Genomic DNA, 9,578 nt, shown 5'->3' with positions numbered 1-9,578 from the left:
GGCCGAGAGGGTATTGACATCAACGATGACGATGTTGAGGTTGTTCAAGCTCAAGACACAGTCGGTCGCATTTCAAATAAATGGGAGTAGGAACAAGATGAGCTACTAAACAGTGGAAGACTATTGTATAGGAAAGATTTCGCGATCGGGACGATTAAATCGCCTTGCAATTCTGGGACAAAATAAATGACCATTGCCGCCAACACAACATTGCCATCTTCTCAAAGAAAACAAATAATGCCTTGAAACAATAGTGGTATAAGATCAACTAGTTTTGTGGGGATCTTCCAAGGGTGCTATGAGATTGCTGAGCGTCGTCTTTAAAGCGGAGCAAATGAAGACGATGTCATGGAGGTAGCGCACCAGCTATATAAAGATAAGCACAAACAAAATCAAATTTCACTATGTTGTTGCATTGGAACATACTTCGGAAGGAGTCGAAATGGAGAGCACTTTGGGATCTGACTGATTATTCGAAGAGAACAAAGACAAATGCTTCCGAGGGTACACAACATCATCCAACCTCGATGAGGATGTAGGCCCTCTACATCATCCAGAAGGCAAAGATGCAGCAATGAGAAAGAAAAAAAAAAAGGTAAAAATGTTCTTTCTACTGATGAGGCTGTAGAAGTTATCTCATCCCTATGTGATTCAAGAGAGTCTAGGTATGAGGAAATGAGGAAGCTTAAGGCGGAGGAGGAGTTCAAGATGAGAAAGTTGGAAGCCGACCTAAAAAGGGAGGAAATTGCAATAAAGGAAAGGCGTGCCCAATCGGATGCACTGATCATTCATGAAAACTATATAACAGTTCTTATGGGAAAAGTGTTCCCCTTTACTTAGCTATGTAGTTGTAATTTCTGTTTCAATCACAATTTGTAATTTTTATTTTAATCAAACTGTGTACCATTGTAATCTCATCTATTTCATGAAATTTAAATTTCACTAATAATATGTCTTGTTGAAAATTATTAATTAATCTAAATCTAAAATCACTTCCTACCTATAAAATGTTTTCAATCTCATATCATATTCACCCATTTACATCCTCTCTTTTCTACTCATTCACGTCCTCTGAAACTACTTCTCAAACATACATCCTCTAAACATGGCCGAAAGCCCTAATGAACCTAACTTCTCTTTGGATCCCTTGGATTGGATGGAAGAGGAGTTCTTCAATGATACGGAAGAGCAATGCCTTGAAATACTAAAGATGATCCAACGCGGGGAGTATGGAAGCTCTTCCTCAAGACCCAAAAAGAAGAGAGTAAACAGAAGCTGCATTGCAGGTCACAATCAACTTGTGAAGGAATATTTCGTTGAGGAGCCGGTGTACTCTCCTTAGCAATTCTGGCTATAATTCTGATTGGGACGGCCTTTGTTCCTTCACATTATCGAGGGCCTCTCAAATCATGATCATATTTACAGCAGAGGTTCGATGTGGTAGGCAATCAAGACTTTTCCCAAATGCAAAAGTAAACAGTCGCCATGCGTATGTTGGCGTATGGAGTTAGAGCTGACATTGTTGATGAGTATCTCCAAATGGCCGAGAGCACTATAACTGAATGCTTGGAAAGGTTTGTCTTCAGTGTTGTCGCGGTTTTCAGAGGTGAATACTTGCGAAGGCCTAATGAAGTCAATGTCCAACGATTGCTATGAATCGGGGAGGCTTGCGGCATTCCCGGTACGATGGGCAACATTGACTAAATGTACTAGAAGAAGAGAAATTGTAAGAAAGCTTGGCATGGTATGCTCAAGAGTGGAGGTATGCTCAAGAGTGGTTTCCATGGTGATCCAAGCTTAATACTTGAAGTAGTGACGGGACATGACCTATTGATACGGCATGCTTTTTTTGGAATAGCTGAGTCCAACAATGACATCAACATTTTAGACTGGTCACTGATCTTTGATGATGTGCTACAAGGTCATGTTCCCGAGGTAAATTTCATTATCAATGGCAATAACTATAACATTGGATATTTACCTTAATGGGCAACATTCGTCAAAACAATCCCTTGACCACAGTCAGAGAAGAGTAAGTTCTTTGCCAAAGCTCAAGAATCAACACGGAAAAACGTGGAGCGTGCATTCAGAATGTTGAAGGTTTGCTTTGCAATTAAATGTAGCCCTGCTTGATCGTGGTCCTAGGAGAAGTTCGGAGTGATTACGAGAGCTTGCATCATATTGCATAATATGATCGTTGAGGATGAGTAGGAAACATCGACCTAGCAACCTTGTACGATGAGTCCCCTAACGATGGCTTACTACTACCGGAGCTAAGAGTGCAAAATTTTGCTCCACTATAGGAATTTTTCCAAAATAATATCAAGTTTTGGGATAGAGAAATACATCGACAATTTCAGGCGAACTTGGTGGAACATATATGGCAACTATGGCAAAACCACAACGAGGTATAATTTTTTTTAAAAAAAATTGTCGTTTGTCATGTAATTTTTTTTAACGGGGTGTATTTTTATTTTTACGTAGTGCATTTTTTTAACGTTATGTAATGTTATTTTATTTTAATGAATTTTAATTAATAAACATATTTTTATTATTAATTTAAATATTTTTTTTATTTTTTTATTTTTTTAATTATGTTTAATTAATCAAAACTATTGAGCATATATATTAATTATATATAATAGTAGTTATATTCATTTAATTAATATAATATGTATGTAAGCTCCGATTAGAGACACTAAAATCAAAGATTCATTGGAGTAGGTATCTCTCTTTTTCTGGAGTAAGTATTTCTCTTTTCTTGGAGTTTGTCTCTATCGTACATAGCACCTATAATAGTGTGAGGCCTAGTTCAGAGGCAATGGAAGAGATAAACCCATTTGGAGATTGTCTTATTTGGATGATGGGGTGCTGAATCTATCTACTAATTAACTCCTCAGGTCGGGCATGGGTGTAATTTTTTTTTATTGGAATGTGTGCCAATTTATTTCCATTGGCATCCAAATCAGGAACAGATCTAAGGGTTTGGTAAAAAAAGAGACGAAATTCAAAAGAAGGCATAAGGAAGGAAATATGACGATTTGATGGTAAAAATAATAAATATAACAAAATATATTATAAGTTTTATAATTTTGCTCAAATTTAAGAGGGCAATGTCCCTGCGTTCTCCTTAAATCCATCCCGGATCCAGATTTTTTTTTAGGGCAAAGAGTCACATGAAAACTCGTATTCCTCAAGGGAAAGCATAGTATCATAAGAATATCGCAACTTCCCTAACTTTGTGGACACAATATATTAATTTAGTAATTCGCATATAATCTACATATTAAATTAGAAAAAACAAAAAAAAACAAAAAATTGAAATGACAACTATTTAGCAACAATTAATTTGCTTGTATCATTGATTAAAAAAATTAGTGATTTAGGGAAAAATCAGTATATCTTGTAATTGGGACTAATAACTTGCTACGCACATCTCACGTCGAAATTATTTCAAACTGTCAAACTAGACAAAAGATTTTCTCTCCAAGCCATCGCTTTTGAGAGAGATAAAAAGGCCAATATTTCATGTAAATATGAACTCAAACGAAACATAATTAGGTTTGCTCGGATCGCATTCATTACATCTCTCATGAATATAATGCGTGGGGAACAAAGAAGTCAATTAGAGAGGTATGGTTTTGGCACTTTGTGAAATACTTGCGGACAACTTCCTTAAGATGAGTAAGATTACTTTCTTAAATAATATCCATGATTAACAAAATACTTAAATATATATATAATATGTTTCAGCTGTCGTATAATATATATATATATATATATACCTGCTTGATTAATATATCGCTATGTCCATGTGAGTCTTAAGCCATTGGAACACGCAAAAGAAAGCTTCCACTCATTTTTAGATGCTTTGTCAAAGCAAGTCCTTACTTCTTAGGGCAGAAAAGACTCAGATATACCCGAACATTAAAATTTGTAATATTATATATATAACTCGAGTAAATTCACTTTTTAGTTCCTGAAAAATACCTCACTCAACAAATTAGTTAAAATATTTAGTGTACAAATTGGTTATGTCATTTGAAACATTTGTACAATGTAGTCCCTCCATCCATGTCCCTAACAGAAAAAGTTAACGTGACCCATTATCTGATGATTTGGTCCATTAACCTCCAAGCTAGCCTTAATGGAGTCAACAATCTAAAAAATGACGTTATTTTTACTTAATTTTCTAAATAAAAATAAAAATAAAGGTTCTCTTTTGGGGGAGAGGGGCCCGATCTGCCTCCTCCTCCCCATTCCCCCACTAGAAGAGAGAGGGAAAGGAGGCAGATTGGAGGCCCCGCCAACTGGTGACCTCCCGCCAACAGGGGAGGCTGCTGGAGGAGAGGGCTCGAGCTGCCCCCTCCCCTCCCCCCGAGTGAAAGGGGGAAAGAGGTAGATCGGAGATCCCAGAAGAGGGCCTCCAATCTGCCTCTTCTCTCACTCTTTTGATTAAACCAGTAGAGAGAGGGGGAGGGTGCAAATATACCCATCTCAACCAGTAGAAAGAGAGAAGGAGCCCTTTTACTGGCAAAAGGGTCCCCCGATTCTGCCCCTCCCATTTTCTTACTTCTGGTACCGGAAGAGAGAGATAGGGGAGAGGGGCAAGTCTGACCCCCCCCCTCTTTCTCTCTCTCTCTCTCTCTTTCTCTCTCTCAGTTGAGTAAACGAGAGAGAAAAGGGCAGGAAAGCAATTCGCCCCTTGATCGACGACTTCCCTCTTGAAGGGGCCTTTGATCTGCCTCCCCGATCCCTCTCTCTCTTCTGGTAGAGAGTATGGGTGTGCAGGTCCCGGTATCTGATGGCACTAGCTCAGCACCGAAGGTAAGGATGGAAACGCCGAGCCCGTCCGAACCTGCGATACGCCAATTAGGCGTTTATCCGTTTTATTCGTATTTTTAGTTATTTTCTATTTTCGTAATAATTTCCTATCATTTAGAATTGGCAATTGATCTTGCGGGTAGGATTTGATCTCGTAAGGATTTGGGTGTTTTGTTATCTTCTGTTACCATGCTAAACCTTCGAGTATACACTCGAGATTAGCACATCTTTGGAAAGAGGCAAAAATAAAACTAGTACTTCCTTATATTTCCTGATTGACAAAAGCGTTCGATACTGTGAGATTGCATCAATTGGTATCAGAGCAAGGTCAAGATCATATCGGGACCCAACTCAAAGCGAGGCTTGCATCAAGGTCTCGGCAACGACGATGGCAACGAATTGGGAACGATTCGAAAGGCTCAAACAATCTGTGGAGGAGATAGGGGCGGCTCGACCAGCTTGTCGCTGTCATGTCGTCGCAGCAGTCTGGCTCTCGGCGTAAGTAAAAGAGGTCGGGAGGCTACCGCCATAGAGGGAGCAGTTCATCGTCATCAACGACGACTACGAGTCACAAGTCGAAGGCTGAGGACCAAGACTCGGGTTCTGAGGTAGAGGGCTCGATTCGGAGCTTTAGGTCGGGGCACGAGATGGAGAAGCTAAGGTGCGTGAGGATGAAGTTTCCACGATTTTCAGGAAAGGACCTGCACATTTTGTTGGACCGCACAAGGCAGTACTTTGCGGCGCAAGATGTAGACAAGGAGGAACACGTGAGGCTAGCGACATTCCACCTGGAGGGAGAGGTGAATCAATGGTAGCAATGGTTCAACCATGTGAACGGCCGAAAGAGAATGTCGTGGAGGCGGTTCGAGAAAGGATTGTTGGTAAGGTTCGGGTCGTCGGAATATGAAGACACCAATAAGGCTATGAACAAGTTACGGCAGAAGAGGTCTTTCGGGAGTACTTGGGGAGTTCGAGCGCCTAATGAACACTCTCCTTCATTGGCACCCGAGTGCGCTACTTGGTGCATTCATGGCCGGGTTAAAAGAGGAGATTGCGGGAGAGTTGCGAATGTGGAGGCCAAAGGATTTGCAAACCACTATCAAGCTCGCGAAGAGAAAGGATGAGCAACTGCAACGTGCACGGAGAGCAGGGGGTGGTTCAACCCGTTCGGGCTTCAGGACCGCGACTAGATAAGCGGGCGCACAGTCTGTCCAACGTCCACTACAAGCTAATCTCAGATCAACGCACCGGTTAACATGGGAAGAGATGCAGCGGTATAGGGAGCATAATTTATGTTTTATTAGGACGAGAAGTTCGCTCTAGGACATAGGTGCAGTGGAATTAAGGCGACGGTAATCAAGGTTGTCGAAGAGGACAAGGGGAAGGCGGTCGAGGAGACGCTAACGGATAAAACCGAGCACATATCGATTCATGTGTTGACGAGGCAGGTAAACCACAAGATTATGCGGTTTGGTGGGCAAATCGGGCGGCAGAAGGTCCAAGTGCTTGTGGACAACGGTGCAAGCTTGAATTTCATAGGCTCACTGGTGGCAAAACAACTAGGGTTGGCCGAGACCGGGCAGCAACCCTTTGCGGTGTAGGTAGTCAATGGCAAGCGGCTGGTGTGTAACCGGCGATACGAATGAGTAATCCTCGGGGTCTAGGGGGTTGAGTTCAAGGTGACTCTTTATGCCTTGCCGGTAATCGGAGTAGAGGTGGTTCTCGGGGTGCAGTGACTATAACAATTGGGCCCGACACTCACGAATTACAAGGAGATGACAATGGAATTCAGGACATAGGGTAAGAGGGACGAGGGCAGTAGAGGCCCGATCGGTAGTGCGAGAGGTGACGTTAGGAGGACAGTTATTCATGGCAGTTGAAGCAAGGGTGAATGCAGTAGCTGAGGGAGGAGCGGGAAAGTGGATAGCCGAGGACGTGGCTTGGTTGCTGGCCTAGTTTGCTGAGGTGATGGCCGAACCAAAGGGCATTCCCCCTGCCTGTGAATTCGACCATCACATTCGACTGGTGGATGAGTTGAAGCCGGTGAATGCTGCCCCGTACCACTATGCTCATTTTCAAAAAGACAAGATCGAGAGGCAAGTCGAAGAGATGTTGAAAACCGGACTGATCCAGTCGAGTACGAGCCCATTCTCATCTTCGGTTCTCCTAGTTAAGAAGAAAGATGGCGCTTGGAGGTTTTGCATGAATTATTGAGCGCTCAATAAAGCCACCACTAAGGACTGATTTTCAATTCCCACTATCAACGACATGCTAGACGAGCTTCACAGGGCGTCGTGGTTCACAAAACTAGACCTGAGGGTCGGGTACCATCAGATTCGGGTGCATCCCGATGACGTCATTAAAACAGCTTTCCGAACTCACAACGGCCACTACAAATATTTGGTGATGCCATTCAGGCTGTGCAATGTGCCGTCCATGTTTCAAGCTACCATGATCAATATTTTTCGGCCCTACTTGCGGAAGTTCATGCTCGTCTTCTTTGACGACATTTTAATTTATAGTCTGGCATGGGATGAGCACATAAGGCACCTACGGGAAGTCCTTAAGGTATTGAGTAAAAATTAATTCGTAATTAAGCCTTCAAAATGTTTCTTTAGGCAGGAAGAGGACGAGTATCTTGGTCACTTTATTTCACGGTAAGGCGTGCGGGTCAATGATCGGAAAATTGAGTCCATGAGATTGTGGCCTCCCCCAAAATCAGTCACGGAATTACAAGGGTTCCTGGGACTAACGGGCTATTACCGCAAGTTTATGAAGGGTTATGATCGAATTGCGCGACCCCTAACGAATCTCTTGAAGAATGGTCATTTTGAGTGGAGCATCGAAGCCAAAGGAGCCTTTAATGAGCTGAAGACTTCGATGACCGCGACCTCCGTCCTTGCACTGCCCGACTTTGAGGATGAATTCGTGATTGAGGCAGACGCTTTCGACACCGGCATTGATGCAGTCCTTTCACGGAAGGGTCGACCGCTCGCTTTCCTAAGCAAAGGCCTCAATGAATCGAAAAAGTCGCGGTCGACCTACGAGAAGGAGATGTTGGCGATACTAGAAGCGGTGCATTGTTGGCGGACTTACTTGCTCGAGCGCCAATTTTACTATCCAGACTAATCAAAGGAGCCTTCGATATCTCTTTGAGTAGTGTATCATTACGCCCGAACAGCAAAAGTGGATCACCAAGTTCCTCGGATTCGACTATAAGATCGAGTACAAGTCAGGAATCGAGAATAAGGCGGTTGATGCCCTCTCCCGAAAAGCGGAGGCTATTACTATGGTTGTCCCAGTCCCCTATTCGAACCTGTAGGCTGAGATCGCGTAAGCAACCAAGGGCGATCCACGCCTAGGATCGATTTTACGGAATATTCGTCAGGGGGGAGCTGCTGGAGGGGGAATTTAATCTGAAAAGAGGCTGCCTTGTAAGGGCCGGTCGAGTGGTAGTGCCCGACACACTCAAACTGATGAGAAAAATATTGCATGAGTTCCACGATTCGGTCACAGGAGGGCAGTCGAGAATTTTGCGAACTTACAAATGGATCGGGCAGCTTTTCTCATGGCCAGGGATGAAGACGGATGTGGTTCGTTATGTGCAAGGATATGATACGTGCCAAAGGAATAAGAGCGATTCACAAAGACCGACCGAGTTACTCGAGCCACTACCGATCCACATGATGCCTTTTGAGGCGGTGTATGGGAGAATGGCGTCGGTGTTGGTGGGGTATGAGCCCGGTTCCACGGCCGTCAATGAAGTAAAGAAGCAGCTCCGTGCCCAGGATGTGGTATTGCGAGAATTAAAGTCCAACCTCGCGACAACTCAAAGCTGCATGAAGGCAACCGCCGATAAACATCGCCAGGATGAGGAGTTCGAAGTCGGGGATTGGGTGTATCTGAAGCTCCAACCATACCGGCAACACTCAGTGTTCAAGAGAGCTAATCAAAAGCTTACTAGCCGGTACTTCGGGCCATTTCAAGTTATTGCGTGAGTCGGGGCAGAAGCCTATTGGTTAGGCTTACCGGATTACGCAAAAATTTACCCCATATTCCATGTTTCGCTGCTGAGAAGACAGGTAGGCGAGGGGCAAGCTGTGCAGCCCACACTCCCTCCTTACGTGAGTAATAGCCTTCCTGACTTGGCACTTGTTGATGTTCGGGACTACCGATGGGTCGCACATGGCGAGGGGCGCACCCAGGAAGCTTTGGTTCGATGGAGCGCCTTACCAGACGAGGACGCGACATGGGAGCCGGTCGAGGTCCTGAAGCAGCACTTTCCAACCTTGAACCTTGAGGACAAGGTTCGACTGGAGTGGGAGGAATTAAAGGGACCAGCTCAGCACCGAAGGTCAGGAGGAGTCAACGCCGAGCCCGTCTGAACCCGCGATACGCCGTCTAGGTACTTATCCATTTTATTCGTATTTTTAGTTATTTTCTATTTTCATAATAATTTCCTATCATTTAAGATTGATGGTTGATTTTGCATGTAGGATTTGATCTCGCAAGGATTTAGGTGCTTTGTTATCTTCTGTTACCATGCTAAACCTTCGAGTTTATACTCGAGATTAACACATCGTTGGAAAGTGGCAAAAAAAAGTAGCATTTCCTTCTTGTTCTTGATTGACAAGAGCATTCAATACCGCGAGATTGCATCAGTATCCTTTTTTTTTACGATACACTGACCTTACTTTGTAACGGATATGTTTCAAGATTGTGGATCTGGACCCTACCCTATTGAATTCTAAAAC

Source organism: Punica granatum, chromosome 1 (genome assembly GCF_007655135.1).
Source record: "Punica granatum isolate Tunisia-2019 chromosome 1, ASM765513v2, whole genome shotgun sequence".
Classification (NCBI taxonomy): domain Eukaryota; kingdom Viridiplantae; phylum Streptophyta; class Magnoliopsida; order Myrtales; family Lythraceae; genus Punica; species Punica granatum.
This window is presented reverse-complemented; position numbering follows the sequence as displayed.